Source organism: Meleagris gallopavo, chromosome 14, assembly GCF_000146605.3.
Source record: "Meleagris gallopavo isolate NT-WF06-2002-E0010 breed Aviagen turkey brand Nicholas breeding stock chromosome 14, Turkey_5.1, whole genome shotgun sequence".
Taxonomy (NCBI): domain Eukaryota; kingdom Metazoa; phylum Chordata; class Aves; order Galliformes; family Phasianidae; genus Meleagris; species Meleagris gallopavo.
In genome coordinates this window covers 736,141-743,832 of record NC_015024.2, presented here as the reverse complement: position 1 = coordinate 743,832, position 7,692 = coordinate 736,141, and the positions used below count along the sequence as shown (strand labels likewise).

Sequence of the window (7,692 nt, the reverse complement as noted above, 5' to 3'; positions counted from 1 at the left end):
CAGAGCAGCTGGTGTAACAACAGGATGAACAAACCTTTGCCAGTTTGTGCTGAGAGATCTATCTGGTTCTGCAAGGGAAAGTCGGCTTAGACTCCTCTGTAAGGTTAGAAGGCAGTTAACAACTCCTTTTCAAAATGGCATAGGGCTGATAAAAACTGGAGCTGGCCCAGCCCTGGGAAGGCTGTGGACTGGGCTCCTCAGCATCCTGGCTGAGATGGGAGCAACAGTCACACAGTTTGGTGGGCAAATGGAAAAAATCAGGTAGAAGACGCAGTAATCCCCTCTTTAAGGGCTGGCAAATGTGAAAAGAGATAGAATTAGCCCCAGATTTTCTTTGTGTTCAACTGTAAATATGTTATCCCCACATAAAATCAACTAAAAAATCACGTTAGGTTTAAAAAGGCCATTAAAAAAAAAACAAACAACAGAGATTCTAACCCACAGAATTAACTGCCAGATTGTTTGGGAATCTGAATACCTTCATACACTTTTCTGTGAACTGTTTTCTGTGAAACCAAATGGATTGCCCAGCTCTCCTGTGGCTCGATGGGAACCAGCAGTGTGGCAGCTGGAAGCAGGAGGTGCCCTGGGAAGCAGCCAGGGCTTCGACTTCCTCGGTACCCCAAACAGTGTGAAAGGCACTGCAGGATGTTCAACTGCTGCTGTCATCTGAAGGATGTTTCATACTGCTGCAGACCAGGAAAAAAGGCCTCTTCTGGGATCTCAAGCCTGAATAAGAGAATGAATATGGCTTTTTCTTGGGTGTCTCGGTTGTCTCTGCTACCTCCTTATGTTTCCTCATGATGGTACCTCTTCCCTGCCTTTCGGGGTGACTTTAGTTTTTCCCAGTGTGTAAGCAGAGAGTGTTAAATGTTTCCTTGTCAGGGCTGTACACTGGGCTCACCTGCTGCTGCTTTGCCTTGCAGGAAGCACTTATGGTGCAGATTCTGCTGGTTATTTCATGGGGAGGCAGAAAGTGCCTTCATGCAGCATTGAGCTAGGGGTGATGGCTTCTGTGTAGAGATGGGGCTCTTTGGAGGAAATCAGAGCTTTTGCTGCTGTTGTTTGTCCTTTTGTGCAAAGCTTCCTATCAGAGATGAGATCCTCTAGTGCTGACTGTGTTCAGATAACGTGCATGAGCACATGCCAGAAACATCAGTGTACAGAGCAGCAGTGGAATCAAGACCGGCTCTTCTGCGAGCTGTTAGATTACACTAAGCATTGTGGTTTATTTACTCCTTGTGCCATTTCCTCCCAGGATCTCTCGAGTTTCTACAGAGAGACCTCTCCAGTGAGTGATGAAGTGGAGACCAGGCAGCAACTTTGGTTCCCTTCTGCACAACAATATACAAGCCAGGTGAGTGGATCACAGATGGGGTGCTCCTAAAGTGAGAGTCCAACGTGTGTTCATGTTTATGAGCACTGCTCATAGAAGCTGGCCCTGAAGTGAGAGTTACAATCAATCCAACATGGATTTCTTTTTCTTCATGGATGAGGAGTTTTTGCACTCCCCCTTCTGAAGATGAGATGGCAGCAGCTCAAGTTGAGGCTGCTGTTAAATCAGTTGCCAGAATCTCACAGTTCTTACCAGGACTGAGGTTTCACTTCCTTTTATTTGGGCTAACTGCACGAAATGGACTGGGATCACAGAGTTTCCTTGTGCACTCTTTTTTCCTGATGTTTCATCACGTCTCTCTACTCTCAGAGAAGTTATTATGGCTGATGCAACAATGGCTGCATGAAACTTTGGAGTGGAGTGGCTTTGCAGAGTAGTTGAGGAGGACGAAGTCATGGGTAGATTGCCTGGGCAGGCTGTAGTGTTTCAGTCCCTGGAAGCTTTTTGGAAGATGCTGGCTATGTGCCTCAGCCATGTTAAACAAAAGTGGAACCTGTTTTAAGCCAGAATGTGAACTTGTCTGTGTACCATTTGTTCATCTCTACTTTGCAAATAGTATTTTCTAGTTAATTGGTAGTGACAAATGCTCGTGGAATATTGCAAGTGGGTGAATAATCATCAAAGAAGTATTTGGAAGTAGTTGCTCCTGGTATACTGGGTTTGAGTTTCCAAACAAGAGCTCCAAATAAGTGAGCAAGAAGATGGCATTAGCTGCGGGTAGCTTTTGCTGAAAGGGTGTGGGCAATAACCCCATGCAGAACAGTTACTAGGCCTTGCAGGCTCTGATGTGGTCACACTAATCCACAGGTTTGTTTTATATGTGAATGCAGTCACTTTACTTTCTAATATTTGGCTGGGTTTAGATATGATCTCCTTTTTCCCCTTGTTTTTCTTATATGAAGCTTTTTTTTTTTTTTTTTTTAGGTGATTTAATCACCTAAAAAAGGAGGAGTGCAGGCTTCTTAGAAACTCAGAAGATGTTTCACTCTTCAGCATTGTCCCTCTCCTGCAATATGGCCAAACAGGAGATCTGGGTAAAGAGAATCAGTCATGAGACTACATGGCTACAGGCATGAAAGAACACCTCTGAAGAGGCTGAATGGGATGGCAGAAAGGCTGTATTTTATCAAGAGATTTGTGCATTGCATGAGCAGGGATAATCCTGCAGCCTTTTCTCCAGCAGGCAACTGCAAGAATAAGCTTCACTTATTCTTTGTGACCAGAAAGTGTTTTTCTTCCCAGCTCTTAGCTCTTCCTTTGTTGTGAGTCTTGATTTTTGTGTTGGTTTTTTTTGTTTTGTTTTTGTTCTTTTTTCCTCCTCAGCTCTTCTCACATGAAGCACAAAGCAGAGGCCACATGTGCCTGCTTTACCCCATTTGACATCTTCACAGCATGACTGGTGCAAGCTAGCCTTTGAAACTGAGGCAGCTGTGATGATGGAGGGCCTCCCCAGCAGCTCTCCTGTCCCGCTTCTGTTCCAGCGTCATGCATGCATTCAGAGCAGCCAGCCCGCTCCTAATACCATGGCTATGGCTTCAGCCAGCCAGAAGTCATCTACAGTTTGCCTCCTGTGACACTGAGTCACAGGGAAGAGGAAGATCTTGATTCACTGTCTCATAGGAAACACTCTGGCTCCAGGCTTCCTTGGGCATTTCCTCACTTAAACACCAGTTCAGCAAAGCATTTGAATAGAGCTCATTCAGCTGCTGTCTACACCTCACCACTCCCTACTGTATGACAGTGAATGTTCTCATGGTGCTGATGGTTGTTTCTTGAAGAAGTGTCAGCTATATGAGGTGGAGTTGGTTGCTTTGGTGTTCCCTATTCAGGAAAAATGTTAAAAATACTTCATTAAAAATCATGACTCTGGTGGCAGAAGCTTTCTTCCTTTTCATCTGTTGCAAGCTTTGTCCGCTGAGTAGTGTGGAAATGGGCATGAATGATGGAGAGAGGCACTTCTTTGTCCTACCAAAAGAAATGCAACATTCTGGAGAAAAAAGAAAATATGGTGTTGCTTTCATCAGTAAATGAAACTCCAGAAGAAGTCTCTCACACACATTGTTTTGGAGGAAATTTTTCAACTGAGCCACATTTTTGGAGGTACTGGACAGGTCTGCCTTGGCCTTGGTACAAAAATGTCTCAGCTCTCCAAAACTGCCCTGGAAGCATCATTAGAACAGCCCTTCCTGTGGGATTTCAGCTTCCTGCTGGGTTGACAATGCAGCCAGACTCGGTGGGATTTCCCCAGCACTGTGTGTCGTGCTGTGGCTGCACGGTAGCTTAACTCTAAGGCTCCTGAACAGATGCAGAATCTACAAAGACCAAGGCCAACTTAAATACCCAACATTTTCACAATCAAGTGTTTTGCTAATGGTAATACTTCAAAAACTTGACAGTTGAAAGCGGCCTTTAGATTCGTTAATCTTATGGAAAAAATTAGAGTATTGCATCAGACCCATAGAGAACTACATTGGGAAAACTAAGAATACAACACCAGCCATGTCTGGGCCATATTCCTTCACTCTGCTACTATCAGCTCACCTCTAGCAGGTAATACATTTGGAGCTACACTGACAGCATCACTCACCCCTCAGCTGCTCTGGATGGTGTTAGGGGCCACTGAGTGCCTGTCTTAAGCATTGAGGGAGAGGACAGTTCAGACAGCTTTCCTGTTTTATTTCCTCCTTTCCCAATCAAGATACTGAAGTCCTGCAGCTCCACCTGGGCAGCTCTGGGCTGGGACTCAGAGCACTCATTCATTTTACATTGGTGCCTTAAGCGCCATTTGAAGGTAGTGGTCCTGGTGGAATTCAAGATGATGTCAAATCCCTACAGTCTCTTTCTAAATGCTTCATGTCTCCTGTCTCTCTGGGATCTGTTGCACTGCAGACCATGTTTTAACAGAATCTGCTGGGCTGGAAGGTGCAGCTGTTCCAATCACATTCACAGAGGGCTCGTGCTAAATGTAAGCCCACATTATGTTTGTTCATCCGTGATTTGTCTTGTACTTTGGGAATTCAGACTGTGTGCCTTGGCCTGACTCTGTCATATATATTTAATCCTGGTTTCTTTGCTCTCTTGCAGAGACTTCCTAGGGAACAGGAAGCAAAAGGAGAGTCTTGGTGAGACAACGTGTAGGGAGAGCTGGCAGCCAGCCAAAAGCTCCATCCAGCTACAAGAAGTTTGTAAGCAGAATTATTTTCTTAGCACCTCATCATGTTTCCTGCAGAAGCTTGGGCAGTCAGACAGGTTTTCCATCCTGGTAGGCTAGAAAACATGGGGTGATTATTTAGACAAGATGTTGAGTATTACTTGATGATTGCCTTGCAGAGAGGGCTGCTGATAGGGGAGAGGGAAGAAAAAGTCTGGAGGCATGAAAAGGGGAACGCTTGAGCCAAATCAGTACTGGGTATTTGAAGTCAGATTCCTGTCTTTTTCCTTGCTTGCTAATTCTAAGTCCAAACTAGAGCAGGTTTGACTACTTTTACAGCTGGATCTGGGAGATGTGTAAGTGCATGTCTCAGGCTCAGCAGAAAGCAGGAATTTTCATAGGTGGCGAGCTCAGTCTAACCGCAGGACTGGTTTTGTCCTGGCTCCAGCTCTCTAAGCCTTGGTCCTGTCTGGTGGTACTTCTACACTGAGAAGTACCTGGAATTAAAAAGTTACAGAGTCATTAAGAAGGTAATTAGTACAAGAGAGGAGAGACCTGCTGCTTGTTTCTGACATACTGGTCTCATATCAGTTCTCCTACAGAAAAAACAAAAACAAACAAAACAAACCTCCTGATGTTGCCTACAGACCCAAGGAAAACAGATTTGTTGTAATTATTTCAGGTAGGCTGTGAAACCACACAGACAAATATCCATCACTGGAAAACACCACTGATCTACAGACAAGGTAAGAAGCAGCTCTACTATGTGCTGTGTGTCACACTGAGGCAATTCATTAAGGAGTGTATAGAGCTTGCTTTTCTTTGTGTGGGTTTGTGTGTGATGAGGTGTTGATTCTGGCTTTGGTGATGCTTAGGTTGCAGGAACCCTGGGCTGCCCAGTGCCAGAGTCCTGGCAGTGCGGGCCATGTCCTGCATCCACAAGCTCACTGTTAGGCTGTGGCATGATTTACTTCAAGATTCACAAACGAGGTGCTTATTTCTTTCTGTGAGGAAAGAAAGCAATATAGATCAGTGCTAGAAACCTAGCAGTGCTAGATCGGATCCAACACTGCAGTTAAATGTAATGGGGCTCCCTCCCCTTTCCTGTTTGTTCTGTCTCATCCCAGTGCACATCTCAATCCTGGAGAAGAGAAATTCCTGATCTTATCACCTACACACAGGCTCTTTGTCAAGCCTCATCTTGTCAGTGTGGCTTTTTTTGAGACTGTGGCTGGGAGAGAGCAAAGCCTGATGGCTGTTTTACTAACACAAGAGCAGTCCTCTGCCAGTGTTCAAGAGTCTGCTGAGGATCTGCTGCTTTTGAGTACTGGTATGGAGCTGCAGGGGCCTTCTCTGTGCTCACCCCTACCCTGTATGCTCATGCCTTCATGGGAAGAATGACTGACCCATGCAGAAAACACTTCTGATACAGTTTACAGCCCAGTATTAAAGTAGTGCCAGTTAGTGCCACTTCCTCCATGGAGTGGTTATGTGTGGACTGACAGCTTGTGCACAATGCTGCTGCTGTGATCCTCTGTGATTGTGAATGGCACAGCTATCTTGATGTGATAGAGTGGGGGACTACAGTTCACAGAGAGACCTGAGATCTCCTTTTCTCCTCTCTATGCTCTTTCAAGGCCCACAGGACTCTAATTTATGTTCTCACAATTCTCATTCTGCAGCTTGGTTCTGGCTGACCGTTGTGCCCCACACCAGACTCCAGAATGTCAGTGCCACTGGATTACACCATTCTGCTGGAGAAGTCTGTTCAAGTTTCTGTTCAGATCTTCAGGTAAGGTTAAATTTATTTTTATTTCTGAAACACAGAGTAGTTAGAAGCAAGCTCAGGGTCACAGATGGCAGCTCAACCTTGCAGCAGAACGCAGCATCCTTTTCCTCCTGGCCTAAACAGTTGAGTATCATTTGCTATGTCAGCCTGCAAATGCAGGGATAAATTTCATTGGATGAAGTGATGCCTGAGCATGGATGAAAAACAGATGAAAGCTTAGCATAGGTGAGCTACTTGACATACAGTTAGATAAATTTAAGCATATTTTTTAATGGTGACTGTTTAACAGTTGGCGCCAATTACCAAGGGATGCAATGCTTTTTTTTCTATCACTTAAAGCCTATGAAGAAACCATATCTTTCTGTCTCAGCCAAAACAGTTGGTTTTGAGACATTCAAGAACACTTCTATGCAGTGTAAGTGATCATTAATAGCCCTGGCTGGTCTCTTGAAATCTGGAAGTCTAAACGCTGTCATTTTAAAGCTGCTTGGCATTCTTTAGAATAGATATCACTGTCTTTAGACAGTTCTTCCCATCTCCTCAATCTGTTTTCCCATTATATTACCATGGGCATGTCTTAATGAAACCAAAAAGCAGTCAGGAGCTGTATTTATTAGAGGCTTCTGTATGTCTGTATAATGTGGAATGGTAGCTTTCGCCAAACACAGAGGTTGGTGTTTGAAGAGGCTTTGTGCTGAGGTCATGGCTTGCTAAGAGTTTCTTCTGGTAGCAGTACTATCATAAGCATCTACCATTCACACCTGCTGCTTTTTTGTTTGCTTCTTTTCTTCTTCTTTTTTTTTTTTTTCTTCCAGCTGCAATAGCTTGTACCTTGAGGGCTTTCTCACTGACTTTGAGGAATAGTTCTCTTCTTTGTGGGGCTAGCTGATCTCCTGTCTCAAGACCAGTTTAAGAGTGTAGGTGCTAGGGGATAAGCTGGCTACTCTTGAAAGAGGCACCTGTTTGGATTTTCTTTGTCAGGTGGGAGCAGACGATCATAGAAAGAGATCAACCAAGAATCATAGAATCATAGAATCACAAGGTTGGAAACAACCTGCAAGATCTTCTGGTCCAGCCATCCTCCCACCACCACTGCTACCACAAGCACTAAACCAGATCTCACAGCTCCTCATCCAGACATCTCTTGAGCACTGCCAGGGACGGGGCCACTCCACCACCTCCCTGGGCAGCCATTCCAGTGCCTGACCACTGTCTGAGAGAAAAAGCTTTTCCTTATGTCTTACCCAAACCTCCTCTGGTACAACTTGTGGCCATTTCCTCGGGTCCTGTTTGTTGCTTGGGAGAAGAGGCCAAACCCCTCCTCATCACAGCCTCCCTTCAGGAAGTTGTAGAGTG

At 44.9% G+C, this 7,692-nt stretch overlaps 1 long non-coding RNA gene across 1 annotated transcript; it reads left to right on the top strand.

The window, feature by feature from the left end:
• Positions 1 to 661: 661 nt before the first annotated feature.
• On the top strand, positions 662 to 7,488 carry LOC104913095. The gene is made up of 4 exons (XR_004161278.1): positions 662 to 1,357; positions 4,481 to 4,581; positions 5,230 to 5,293; positions 6,230 to 7,488. It is a non-coding gene; the product is annotated as an uncharacterized LOC104913095 (long non-coding RNA).
• Positions 7,489 to 7,692: the final 204 nt, after the last annotated feature.